Below are 15,311 nucleotides of genomic sequence, written 5' to 3'. Positions count from 1 at the left end.
CAAGAGCTTCAACCGCACATTCTTTTGTTCTATCCCTCATTTGAAAGGGGCTCTATAAAGCCGCCAGACCACGCTACATAATCTTTTGCCTCTCACGTTTTTAAATCTGGGGGTTTATGCTTTAATGGCTTTGATGTGCTTACTATTCAGCCTGTGACTTAACCCACGTTCCTCCCCATCCAACACCCGGCTCTCCCTCAGCCTCCCAAGCCTGCACCCTCTGCGGCTGAAAGGATTTATTTATCATCCAGAACGTTTCCATGATTTTGGAAACATATGTTTCAAAATTGCATTCCAATATCTCATACTATGTTCTTTGTCTTGCATCTGTTCTATAAAAACAAACAAAACACACGTAATTATATTGCGAGGGCTGCAAAGCCTGCATTTTCCACAAGAGCTGGTTCTTCCACAAACAGTAACATAGTCACACAACAAAGGCACTTACAGACCCCCTGTCACTGTCATCTGAAATCACATTTTTGTGTTAATTAGAGCTAACCTCTGATAATAGCTAATTTCTACAACATTGCTATGAAGCTTTGACTCCTTTCCAAACATATTGCAATTTTACAGGATAATCTCTTTATTGAAAATTAGCTATTGTTGAAAAACCAAAGTCTCGACATAATACTCAACCTTGCGTGGACAACAACTCAGTAATCTTTCATCCTCCCAGGGTATGACTTGAATTAAATTTATTTTTTAATGCCCTCTTTCCCTGTAATATCCTAGTAGAAAGATAATAAGTCACTGCGCAATGAAAAAAAGATCCCCCCCCCCCCACACACACACACACAAATAAACCTGAGTGAAACATAGCAAAATAATTGGCCAAAATATATTCCTGTTTTATATAACTACCCTTACCACACACCAGCTCCCTCCTGCCCAAAAGTCTTCAATGCCACACACACACACACACACACACACACAATTTAAACATATAAACCCAACCATTTTACATCTACTGTTTTGATATCAAAATTAGGTCGATTAGCATCGAAACATTTAAGAAGTCCTCAAAACCAAAAACTGCTATTCAATGTATCTATTCAAAATAAAATTTCACCATGAAAAAAAGGTTTCTCTCATGTTTCTGCCCTTGTTACCACCATCCTTATATTCTTAGATAATAATAAAAAAAAATGGAACTGGGAAGAGAGATAAGTCTGATGCCTGGAGTGGTGAGCTGGTAGATATGTAACAACCAGCTCAAAGTGAGGGAAAAGCTCTGATTTGTAGCATTTGCTAACCTCCATCGTGGCCAATTTTAAGCTACCGGTGTGGCATCACAGAAAGGCAGGGGTGGGCGCATCTATGCACAATTGGCTCTTGCAAGGCTGTGCAAGTGGATTCCACCACTGGAGGCCTGAGTTTTTAGATATACCCATTAGGACAGTGATGGCGAACCTATGACACGCGTGTCAGAGGTGACACGCGAACTCATTTTTTTGGTTGATTTTTCTTTGTTAAATGGCATTTAAATATATAAAATAAATATCAAAAATATAAGTCTTTGTTTTACGATGGTTGCAAATATCAAAAAATTTCTATATGTGACACGGCACCAGAGTTAAGTTAGGGTTTTTCAAAATGCTGACACACCGAGCTCAAAAGGTTCGCCATCACTGCGTTAGGATCAGGGTGGAGAGGTTCGTACTGTGTGCAGTCAGTTACTATGTGCAGTCAGTGCAGTCAGTACATAACATAACCTGCATAAATCCTGGCCCCGTGCAACCCAGTCCCAAAATAAAGAGACACTCAAACACAAATTCTCATTCTGTCTTCAGAGTTTTATAGTAATGTTAAAGGCCAAAAACATGCACAGTCTCACCTATCTGTACACATGCGTGCACACGCACACACACACACACACACACACAGATCCTGCTTACCATACTGTGCCCCAATCAATCCATCCACCTTCACTCACACACCACACTCATTATCCAGGACTTCCCCCAACATGCACGGCACCCTGGGAAGCACAGTCCTCCCAAGCTGACTGCTTCTCTCCGATTCAAGTGAATAGCATTTTCCATCCCATTACAGCAATACAACGGTGTTTGTCAATGTTACCTCTGCAGCATCGCAAAACAGTGACAGAGAACGCTTACCTGATTCCCATGCTGCACCGGGCGCTAAGCTGAGCCTGGACACCATGACACTTCAGTTGTGGAGCCAGTCGTCAAACCAGGCAGAACGGCAGCAGGACTCATGGTTCTTAACCACCATCCTCTGCCAATTCTCAGGCCCATCTAAAGAAAAGCCAGTGCGAGACCTTAGCCAAGCCAAAGTGTCTGTGCCTCAGCCTCCTCATGGGTAAAAGGGGGCTACTCATAGTCAGCACCTCGTAGGAGCATTAACTGAGTTAACATATGTAGATGCTCAGCACATAATAAGAGCTATTGTGTTAGCTACATGTCAACTACTAAATGTCAACCAGTACTGATTGGCTCCTCAGAGCCTTCAGAATCCCATGACCTTCTCATAGTGTCTTCTGCTAAAGTCCCAGGGGTTGGCACATTTTTTTTCTGTAAAGGGTCAGATAGTAAGTAGTTTGGGCTTTACAGGCCACACAGGGTCTCTGTCACATAATCTTCTTAAGGCTATTAAGCCTTTAAACATGTAAAAATCATTCTTAGCTTGTGGGCTAAAACAGGCCAATGGCTGGGTCTGGCCTACATGCATAGTTTGCTGACCCCTGTGACATACCAATGGGGGGCGGGGGGCAGAGAGAGAGAGAGAGCCTTGTTTTAAATATCATAGTTTTTATGTAACCCACACATGAACACTGCAAGAGACACACGTATAGCAATCACTCATTCCCTCAGCAAATGTTCCCTTATCACTTATTATGCACCAGGTGCCCTTCTGGATGCTGAAGCCGCAAAGATGGAGAAGTATGCCCTTGACCTTTGGGATGCCGATGGCAGGCAATCACAGTGCAGTGTGTAGTGAGTGCTTTCATAAGGGAGGGCCAGATCAGCTCTGGTTAAGGGAAGGTGGCTGATGAGGAGAGGGTCCAAAGAGAAAAAAGATGCTTGAGCCACACCTTAAAAGATGTGAGGAATTCATTCAGCAGACAGAGGCCTAGGAGGGAAGGAGGAATTCAGAAAAATGCAGTTTCTGGGGTCAGAGGAGGCCCACGTGGTCAGTGAGAGCCAGATCAGGTAGGGAGGTGCTGGGACTTTATACTCTGGGTTTTCAAACATTTTAACACAGAAATGTGTCCTGGGGCAAAATCTTAATCTAGAGCCCTGTGTGTAAAACAAATCTGGTTGAAGGTGAGTGGTAAATTTCCACTCCCCTCCCTCTAGCCTGGCTGCCTTCCCCACCGGCAGGTCAGGGCAACCTCGGGGCCTCCAGGCAGCACAGCGAGGCATCCACAGCTCCTGGCAAAGGGCAGCGAGCTTGGGGAGGGGGCGGGCAGGTGGGGGGGGGGGGGCGGGGGGGGGGCGGGTAGGGAAATCCTGCGGCAGTGGCTTCCTTAATCAAACTCTTCTGAAGTCAGTGAAATTCCAGATAGCTATTTTTATCTTGAGCAGACATCCTGTTCTTCCCCAGCACCTCTGCCTTTACTGGTCGCAGGCCGGCCCCACACAATTTAACACTTAATTACATACCAACTTGTGCTGTTATCCAATTGTTTCTTGAGCATGCTCTCTCCCCATCTAGACAAACTGGCCTGAAGACAGGAAGTGCTGCTTGCTTCTCTCGTATCCTTCTCAACGAGCAGCATGGGGCAAGGTGCTGTTGCAGGGAAATCGCTTCCAACCCCAAGAGTCTATGACTTCCCATTGGAGGGAAGTACTATCAAGCAGAAGAAGAGCAGAAACATGATGAGACCCCTCGCAAGGCTGGCACAAAGGAAGTGCAAGTGGAGGATTTGGTGGGGAGTCGTCTGTGTGCTTCAGGACTGAGGGTTGGGTTGATCAGATTCCTCAGCTCATGACATTATTGTTTTGGGTCCATACACAGCCCTCCCTCTCTCCTAAATTTTTTATAATTCTCTTTCATCTCCACTCCTCAGCCCGATTTCCCTCCCTGCAATAGACATGCATTTTATTGTATTGCTATGTATGTATTCTTTGTTGTCTTGTGTACCAATATTTTAATATATAGAAATGGTATGTTCTAGGCGTTATTTCCCCCCTCTTTTTATTAAATTTATTGGGGTGAGTGACATTAGTTAATATGATCATGTAGGTTTCAGGTGTGGGTTTCTATGTTACAAGATCTGTATATTGCACTGTGTGCCCAACCACCCAAAGTCAAATCTTTCCCATCACCATATATTATGACCCCCTTATGCCCCCAATCCCTCCCCTTTGACAACCACCACACTGCTGTTTGTGTTCATGAGTTTCCGTTTTATACCCCACATATGAGCTTTTTCTGACTGACTTATTTCACTTAGCATAATGTTCTCAAGGTCCATCCATGTTGTTGCAAATGGCAGTATTTCATCTTTTCTTTATGGCTGAGTAGTATTCCACTGTGTATATGTACCACATCTTCTTTATCCAGTCCTCTATCGCAGGACACGTTGGTTGTTTCCGTGTCTTAGCCATCGTGAATAATGCTGCAATGAACATAAGGGTGCATATATCTTTGCAAATACACATGTACCCGAACAACTTGAAAACATGTACGGATGGTTTCTCTGAGGCATGGAATATCAGCTGAGATGGATCTACTGGGGCTGAAGAATGCCTTTTCAAGGTGACTCACTTATATGGCTGGCGAGTTCATGCTGGCTCTCAGCTGGGAGTCGGCTAAGGCTGAGGGCTGGGGGCCACGGTTCCTTCAATCACAGCCGTTTGGGGCCCCTCACATTGTGATGGCTGAAAAGAAGGCAAAGGCTGAACCACGTTACATAACCTAGCTTCAGAAACCACTTAGCATTACTTTCCCTGTGGTTAATACCTGGCCAGAATCAAGGGGAGAGAACATATACCCCACCTCTCAATGGAAAAGGGTCGAAGTCCCATTGTAAGAAGCACAGGTGGGAGGGGCAATAGTGAGGGGCTTCCCTGCACTGTTCCAGTGTGTACTGCATGATGCATAATAATAACAGTGACAACCATAGCAGCTACACTGCTCGGGTACTCACTATCCTCTGCCACCACGGTAAGAGCTCTTCATGGCTTCATTTCATCTTTATCACTAAACAAAGGGGCAGGTTCTAATCTTCCATGAGAAACTGAGGCTCGGAGGGCTGAGCTGTCATATCCAGGGTTACACATCCAGTGGGGAAAGAACCAGGACTGATTTGAGGTCTGCCTGACTCTAGGGGCCAAACTCTAAACAACTATATACACCGCCTCCTTGCTTTATAAATAACCAACAGTTGGGGGGATATAAACCCCAAATACCAATATACTTAATGTCTGCCAATACCCAGAGAAAGCTTCAAGGGAGAGATAGCCTGATGCAGATCTAGAAGAAGGGAAAGGACAGGCAAGGGGTACATATACAGGAGAAATGTTGGAAGCAGACATGGGAATGGGCCTCATGGGGTTATGTCAGGAGGGGAACTGAAGCAGCCAGGGCAATGCAATGAAAATCATCATGATTGGTGGCAAGTCCTTCAGACTAACCGATTTATCAGCAGGAACAGGACAGATGGCAAGAGAGAACAAAGAAGAGTCCCTGGTCGCCAGAGTTCGTTTTGTAGTACAAAGTAAGGCCACGAGAAGAACTGTGTCCCATCATCGGATTATCCAGCCCTCAGGTCTCTGGGACACAGTTTCCATCCCCAGAACAGCTTCCCGCAGTATTCCCCGTCTCCTCCCTGGGACATGGCTGGGGTGTGCAGGTGTATGCTCTTGACAGGCAGGACTAGCCCTCTCGCTGTAAGTAAAGGAAACAGGATTTGGGAAAAGTGACTCAGCCGCAGGGGTGAGTGCGGGTATTTACAGTCAGGTAGGGATCGCCCCACTGCACGGGATCCTCTCTGTGGGGGAAATGAGCCACCCTCCCCCGCCCCCTCCCCTACCCCTGGGTTATGCACTTTTCTGTCTTATCCAATTGCAGCTACACGTTACAAGCTAGCGTAGCTAACTGCCCACAGTCCATTCAATTTGCTTACTGGGGACCATCAAGCAGGGTAGCCAGGCCCCTGGGGAGACTGGGGACTTCCTGTAGCGTCAGGGACTCTCTGTCTGCCTCAGGCCCAGGGATGCAAATGTACCTGCAGAACCTCCTCAACTCACAGGACTGTGTTCACGCCCCCTGGTGTAGCCCACACAGCCCGTGCCCTCGCTACAACGTGGTACCCACATCTCCCCGGGGACCTGCAACCTCTGAGAAACAAGCATTACAGAGCCCAAGAGAACCTGTCTCCCCAAAGTGAAAAGTTACCACCGGTCAGGGGAAAGGATGTACGTTTGGCCAAACTGCACTAAGATTTTGTAGTTCTCCGTTATTAAGAAATCCTGCTAAAGTGAGCACGATTTTAACTGTTTTGTTCTAAACTATAAAAACACACACATATATAGTGATTTTACCATTAAAACTACATAAGACAGCAACCACAAAATTGAAATTCTGTCTTTCAAAGGGTTTTATGTACTCCCCTAACTAAAAACAGCTTCACAATAAAAACACCCAGTTTTACAAGTGAGCCCAACCCAAAATAGTAACTATGGCCTTAAGGGCTATCATCCCACCGCTGGCTGAAGGATTTGGGGCACATAAATGCCCATTAACACGACTAAGCAAAATAATCTTATTTATACAGTAACCCTTGCCAGGACCCTTGTAGCAGCCCACAATTACCCCGCCTCAATTAAAGTATCCTACAAGCCTAATAGACTCGCCCTGAAAGAAACTGCCCTGTAAAAAAGCATGACCCACCCCACACAAAAATCCTGATGGAAGGGGCTCTACAGCGAGGTGGTGGCAGCAAAAGGGGTTTTCAGGTGGAAGGGGAGCATTTTAAGTGTCTCATTCCCACGCTCGATGCATGCCAAAGTACACAGGAGTGAACAATCGCCCCAAAGCAAAGAAACATTACAAGGAGGGCTGTCCAGTGCCCATCTCAGGCTTGCCTAGCTCATTTGGCATTTGCTTGTTACAAATGAACACAACTGGGTTCTAAACTTGGGGGATCAAATTACTGTTTCTACTAAAAAGCAAGAGGAACCATTCTTTACCCGAGACCTATTGGGGGCATGGAATTTGGAAAACTTCTTTCAACCTTGGCCAACTCCAAGTTCCTCTGAGCAATTTTCAGAGTCTCAGCCGTGAGTGTCTGTATGTGTGTGTGTTGGGGGGGGCGGGGCGGGTTGTAGAAGGTAGAATTTGCATCTGTAGTATCTGCTATTAGACAATTTTTTCATAGCAAAGTTGAAAGACACCTCTCTGAATTTATCTTTCAGTCCTAGATGTCAGTGGACAATTGAATTTTTCAAAAGACCTAAGAACTTACTGAACTAAATGTCTCCAAAGTCTTAGTGAAGAACACTGTCCCCTGGGGGGCGGCGGGGGGCAGGGGGAAGGAAATATCTATTCACCCACAGGTAGAGGCAGACACACAATTCTGTGTTCCATCACATGCCTCATACTCATCAGTGCAGCAAAGTTTTTATTAATGCTAATGTGAGGATTCAGCCAGACAGGTGTTCTCATACATCTGGTGGGAGAGTAGATTGTTTGAGCCTCTCTGAAAAGCAATATCCCAATAGCTACCCAAAGCCTTTAATGCCCAGATCCTTTGATCTAATCAGCTTCTGGAAGTGTATTCTAAGGAAATCAGCAAAATGTGGTCAGAGAGCAAAGCACACTGATGCTCACCACAGCGTTGTTGAATCTACAAAGAGATGGGTAATGATCTGGTAGTTCAGCAATAAGGGACTAGTCAGGTAAATTCTGGTAAATCCATAGACAAAGTTTTACTTGCCTTTAAAAATGATGTTTACTTCTACTGAAAAACACAAAATAAGATCTAAATAAAAGGAAATAAAAAGTATATTGCTGGCCCTAACCGGTTTGGCTCAGTGGATAGAGCGTCGGCCTGTGGACTGAAGGGTCCCGGGTTCGATTCAGGTCAAGGGTATGTACATTGGTTGCGGGCACATCTCCAGTAGGGGGTGTGCAGGAGGCAGCTGATCAATGTTTCTCTTTCATCGATGTTTCTAATTCTCTATCCCTCTCCCTTCCTCTCTGTAAAAAATCAATAAAATATATATTTTTTTAAAACTGTATTGCTGAACAGGAAGTGTCAGTAAAGATGTCAATTCTCTTCATCTTATTGCATAAATTCTATGTGATCCTCATCACAATCACAAAAAGGGTTTTGTTTGTCCATTTTATTGAGAGGATAGAAATTTGACAAGATTATTCCAAGGTCATCTGGAAAAATAGTCCACATGAAAATAGCCAAGAAATATTTTTTTAAAGGAAGAATAGCAAGGGTACTCTAGACTTCCCTATTATAAAAGTATATGATAAAGCTACAATAATTAAAACAATATGGTACAAATGCAGGACTAGACAGTCCAATAAAACAGACAAGAAAGTTCAGAGGAGGCCAAAGTATACCTAAGAATTTAGTATATGATAAAGGTGACATTCCACCTGAAACCAGTTTGGCTCAGTGGATAGAGCGTCAGCCTGCGGACTGAAAGGTCCCAGGTTCGATTCCGGTCAAGGGCATGTACCTGGGTTGCGAGCACATCCCCAGTAGGAGATGTGCAGGAGGCAGCTGATTGATGTTTCTCTCTCATCGATTTTTCTAACTCTCTCTCTCCCTTCCTCTCTGTAAAAAAATCAGTAAAATATATTTTTTTAAAAAAAGGTGACATTCCAAATCAGAAGGGAAAAGACAAATTATTCAACTCAGGCAGTGGTTCTCAACCTTCCTAATGCCGTGACCCTTTAATACAGTTCCTCATGTTGTGGTGACCCCCAACCATAAAATTATTTTCATTGCTACTTCATAACTGTAATTTTGCTACTGTTATGAATCATAATGTAAATATCTGATATGCAGGATATATTTTCATTGTTGGCGACCCACAGGTTGAGAACCACTGGAGGGGTAGGAGTGGAGTTAAACTGGAGCCCTACATTACAACTTTTTATTTTAACATAAAAATAACATGATTTGCCGAGGCCGGTTTGGCTCAGTGGATAGAGCGTCGGCCTGCGGACTGAAGGGTCCCAGGTTCGATTCCGGTCGGGGGCATGTGCCTGGGTTGCGGGCACATCCCCAGTGGGAGATGTGCAGGGGGCGGCTGGTTGATGTTTCTCTCTCATCGATGTTTCTAACTCTCTATCTCTCTCCCTTCCTCTCTGTGAAAAATCAATGAAATATATTTAAAAAATAAAAAATAAAAAAATAAAAATAACATGATTTTAACATGAAAATAAAAACATTTTTTAAATTTTCTTATAGGGAAGGATAGGTGAATTATCTAAATTATCTTGGAATAAAGTAGACTCTTGACATGAAATAAAATAACTGAAAAAAGACTAATACATTTGATTACATAAACATTTTACATTACTGTAAGTAAAAACACCACAAACAAGGTGAAAGGCAAAAATTAGTGAAATTACCTCCAATACATATGTCAAATAGCTACTTTTCTTCCTATCTAAAGACAATGCATAGCATATCAATAAGAAACTTACCAATAACGTGATATAAAAATTCGCAAAGTACACAAACAACATTTTTTAGAAAAATAAATGTAAGTGGCAAATAAACATACAGCCTCAATAATAATAACACAAATTAAAACAACAGTGAATTCCTGTTTATTTGTTTTAGGGCCATATAATGATAAGGGTGTGAGAAACTAGAAAGCTCATGGAGAGCTGGTGAGAATGCGAATGGATAATCATTTTTGGAAGGCAATTTTTCCATATCCTTTAATATTTTAACTGTGAACCTTCCCTTCAGCCCAGAATTTTCACCTCCAAAGATTAATCCTACATAAACACTCATAATTATGCACAGAAATATACATGCAAAGAAGTTCAATACAGTGTTGTTTATAATCGGGGCGGGGGGAAAAAACCACTTAAATAGCTATCAACAGATGTTTGATTAAGAATAAGATTTCTGGGGGGGAAAAAGAATAAGATTTCTGTAAGAGATCAACCAAAGGACTTGTATGCATGCATATGAGCATAACCAATGGACACAGACTCGGGAGTGGGGGAGCGAAGGCATGTGCTGGGAGGTGGGGGCGACTGGGGAGAGGTCAATGGGGGGAAAAGGAGATTTATGTAATACTTAAACAATAAAGAATTTTTTTTAATGTAAAAAAAAAAAAGAATAAGATTTCTGCCCAGCCAGCATGGCTCAGTGGTTGAGCATCGACCTATGAACCAGGAGGTCAGGGTTCAATTCCCGGTCAAAGCACATGACTGGGTTGTAGGCTCAATCCCCAGTGTGGGGCATGCAAGAGGCAGCCCATCAATGATTCTCTCTCATCATTGATGTTTCTATCTCTCTCTCCCTCTCCTTTCCTCTCTGAAATCAATAAAAATATATATTTTTTAAAAGAATAAGATTTCCATGAAGTAGAAGACCTAGCAGCAGTTAAAGAATGAGATGGATTTGAGTGTAGTAACATGAAAGTTGTCCATGATAATAGTAAGTGCAAAAGTCATGTTGAAAGATTGTTTGAATAATATGAACCATATTCTATATGTCTACGAAGGTGAAACCAACATCTGAAACAAAACATAAGAAATTGTAAAAATAGGATTACAGGAAGTGAGAAAATGAAGTAGATAAGAAGAGGGAGGTGTTTACTTTTCATTAAATATCTTTCTGTACCTTTTTGTGGGTTATTTTTTAATAATAAACAGGCATTATTGCTTAAGTCACAACTAATAAACAGTTAAAGTTTTAATATTTAAGCATTTTAATAATTATCAAGACTCATTGACAGATCCAGAGGAGTAATTATAATGTAGTATAATTAGGAAAAAACAGATTATATTGAGAGTATACACTCAACTATCTTAAAAATAATATCTAAATATACACAAAGAAAAAATGCTGGCAGGAAACACATCAAAATGGTAATGATAATAACCTCTAGTTATAATGTTATAACCTGTTTGTTTTTTTTACTTGATTCTTTGTATTTTTTTATTTTTCAAATTTTCCAAAATTAATATTATATATAATCAGAAAAAATAACGACCAATTCAAAATTTGCTAGGCAAATTATTTTATATCCTACACTAGAACAGGAATCAAAAGGAGGGAAAATGTGGAGCATAATCCCTCCCTCAAACAAATTGCCAATTTCACAGATGTGAGAATGTATAGTAAAAACCACTAGAGATCCAGATAGGCCAACAAAGAGCCAAGGGCTAAATTAAAACTTATCCAATGTCAAAATGTATAGAAGAGACGATATGATAGATGGGACAACAGAAAGAAAAGACTGGTCCCAATGATTAGCATCTCCCCAGCCAGGCATCCAAAGGGAATTCTCTTCCATAGATAGAGTCAGAACTATACACACGGTTTATTCTGGTCCACTTCCTCAAAATAATGCTTTCTCCGTGTACTGATACCTGAAATTTACTGTTAAAGGTTTATCCACTTATTTCATATTTTCTTTTCTTCTTGAAAAGCAAATGGGCCCAGAAATGCCAACACGTTACACGGCAGGGCACCCATCCTGCTTCCCTGTGCCAATGACAGCATCACTCACCAACCTTAGCCCTTCTCCCTGCGGGATCAGCTCAGAATCCTTCTCAGCACAACACTGCCAGCAGCCACCGCCAAATGAGCAAAGCTGGGATCGGAGTGGAAAACTATTTGCCATCCCTTACTCACGTGAGAGTATTAGACTTGCATTTGCATCCGAGCTGAGAAGTGTACAAAGTTCTGCCACACCCACTATTTCATTCAAGCAGGCATTCTTTTCGTTTCCCTTACACCAAAATGGAGGACTTTTTTTTTTTTTAATATATTTTATTGATTTTTTACAGAGAGGAAGGGAGAGAGATAGAGAGTTAGAAACATCGATCAGCTGCTTCCTGCACATCTCCTACTGGGGATGTGCCCGCAACCCAGGTACATGCCCTTGACCGGAATTGAACCTGGGACCTTTCAGTCCGCAGGCTGACGCTCTATCCACTGAGCCAAACCGGTTTCGGCCAAAATGGAGGACTTAAGGGTTTCCACAAATGGTTCATGGACATGTCACTCTTAAGAGACAGGTCCCAGATTCCAATATGGAACCTAACCTTACCTCCAGGCCCATGGCTCTTTCTCAAAGCACCCCTCTCTTAACCAGCAGTACAAAACAGTTCACCTTTTCCTCTCCTGATGCCAAGAGAGGAGAATTTGAGGGCCCTGGGAAGCACCGAGGATCAGGAAAGAGCATCCCCAAAGACAAGAAGGCTAGTAGAACATATGGCATACCATAATTTTGCCAAAAGCCATCGGGCATTGGCAGGGGGCAGGTGGGGTGAACATACTCAAATTCCTAAACACAACCGGTATCTGACTAGAATTCCACCAAGAATCCTATTAAGTGCAAGAACAGTTCCCCATACACACACAAGCCCAACAGGGATCAATCTGTACAGACCAGCCCCAGTGTTTCGGGGCAGACGAAAAGATTTGAGCTGTTTTGCCTCATTCATGCCAGCACCCCCCTTTCTGCCCTCCAGGCTCCAAAAGACAGAGCCAGCCGGAGGGGCACTCGCAAGATCTCCTGCAAGTTCTAAACCCAGTGGAACTAGCACACTCTAACAGTGGTTCTCAACCTTCTGGCCCTTTAATACAGTTCCTCATGTTGTGACCCAACCATAAAATTATCTTCGTTGCTACTTCATAACTGTAATGTTGCTACTGTTATGAATCGTAATGTAAATATCTGATATGCAGGATGGTCTTAGGCGACCCCTGTGAAAGGGTCGTTTGACCGCCAAAGGGGTCGCGACCCACAGGTTGAGAACCGCTGCTCTAACAGGTCATTTTCTCTTTTGGTCCTTCAAACTGGTCTCTCGGATCTGCCTGGACTGCACCATGATTTGCAGTTCCTCTCATCTGGCTCCATTTGGAGGCATGTTAAGGTTAACTTCCATAAGCAAGGGCTTCCCTTCAAAAAAAACTATGAGAGTGTGGAGGGGGGGTGGGGGGGGGCGGTCTTTTCCAAGGACTGCCATCAACTCACCCTCCAACCTAATCCAATCCAATATTGAACATGCAACAGTCTTTAAAGTGTTTCAAAACACCAGAATTAGATAGCGTGTTGAATTTGAGGTTAACATACAGATTCTTGACTTTAAAAGGCTAGATTTTCACAACAAACTCATGTTGCTATAGAGACGGCATAAGCCTATGTAAACTTCAGGCATTCATATTCATAGAAACCCCTGAAGCAAGACCAAATGTTGGCCCTAACATTCCTGTTCTTGCCAACTTCCAAATAGCACACAAATTATGCCAAAAATAAATGGGTGTGACTAATACAAGCTTAGAAGATTTTTTTTAAATTTTACCTTGAGGGCAACATTTGTTGATATAGGAGCTGGGTGTGTAAAGCATACTTCCCCCTCCATAAATCCATCTGTTTTATTTACACTTCCTAAAAGACCCGAGTGCACATTTTTTCCATAAAGTGTACAACTGCTAGTAATCACGAATTATTTCATTCTGGGCCCCAGCTCTATTTTAACACTGTGTCTCCTCCTTTTTGTTTGTGTTCCATTAAGCACATACTAGAGACAAAGCAGGGAAGACTTAACTCTTCTGGTCCCAAATACACACTCCCAGGCTGCAGCATTGCCAACCAGCTTCTGCTCCAAGGTCTGCGGGCCAAGGTAAATCCTATTACAGGCTCAGGGATGTCAAATTGGTTTCTGCTACTGACCTTCTTTCTCATGACCCCTTCCCCAACCCTCCAGGCCCCAATCCCAAATCCCTCATTTCTCCCGCACGGAGGTCGACCTGTATGACAACGGTGCCCTGCCCTGAATCTACTCTCTCCTGTACTGGAAACTCGCTGCTAATTACTGTAGTCACACTTCTTAATTCAACAAGCGCCAGGCGGCTGCCTGCCATCTCCCCAGTGGGATAGGTCACCAGCTAGCTCACGCAGGTCACTAAGTCGGCATTTACTTCCTGATAGGAGGTGGCGTTTCAAGGTAGCTGTTCCAACATGAATGGTGATCAACAATAATTAAGAGTGATACACCCACTCTGACTCATACAATAGTGTTATTAAAAAAAAATCTGAAGGTGGGAGAAGGAGGAAAGAGGAAAAAAAAAATCCTGCTTAAACAAGACATAAGTTTTTCATCTCAACTTAGAATTTCTGGAAAATAATGTATGTCTTTGTTTTCTTTTCGTTCACACAGAAGAAGTACATCCACATTGTGACCACAGTGAAAGGCAGTGAATTTGAATTTTCCGTAAAGGAAGGGAGTGTTTACTCTCCAAGGCTCCATCCCTTCACCTTGGCACCCAGAGATCAGACCACACAGCACTCTCCCCTCTGCCCACGGAGGCCATCCTGACTGTTCCCGGTGTGATGCCAACTTCCAGTCTCAGACACAGAAAGTCAGCTACAAACAAAGCTCTGTCTCCCAGAAGCGCTTTAACCCGAGCTACATAAATTGACTGTTGCCCACCCAGATTCCCAGCCCTGCTCTGGAATCCTCCCCTCTGGACAACTGGCAGCTCCAGCTCTGCCAATTACCAAGCTTTGCCGGTAAACAGATCCTCCAAGCAGCCCTGCTCTGCTTGACAAATGGGTCCTGTGCCCCCAGGTCATGACTGAGGGAAGCTTTGTTTACCCATGACTGAGATTGCTGGTGATCTACACCCTTCTCATCACCGCAGCCATCCCCCTCTGCTGCCCTCTTCTTAAATCAGGTTCCCAGGATCAGACCTGGAGGCTCTGATTCCCTTGCCAGGAATCTATCAATGAAGTGTTTCCGGAGAAACCGAGAAGGTAGCTGAGGGAGCAGGACTAAAACGTAGAAAGAGCTGGGCACAGGTGCGATTCCAGCCAAGCCTTGGCCTGATTCGAGGACGTTCTAGAGCATAAATGGTCTCACTGAGGCGGCGCTGGCTGGCCAACTCGTTTGCTCTGGGCCACCTCAGGGCAGATGAAAAGCCCAGGCACTTCTGGCTCTCTGTGTTGTGATCCCAGTAAAGCCGGTGGGAGCAAAGTGGAGTAAACTGGGAAGATCGAAATAAATGCGCACGGCCCAGTGTATATGGACTTTCAGGCAATCAAGAGCCCACTCCTGAGGTGAGTACCAACAGTTCTGGGCGTTGGTGAGGTGAGGAGCAGGTGTTCTAGGGACTGGAG

Source organism: Myotis yumanensis, unplaced genomic scaffold, assembly GCF_028538775.1.
Source record: "Myotis yumanensis isolate MYYU_CA2020_CCGP unplaced genomic scaffold, mMyoYum1.0.hap1 SCAF_11, whole genome shotgun sequence".
NCBI lineage: Eukaryota > Metazoa > Chordata > Mammalia > Chiroptera > Vespertilionidae > Myotis > Myotis yumanensis.
The sequence above is the reverse complement of the archived record's forward strand: the minus strand, read 5'-3'. Positions refer to the sequence as shown.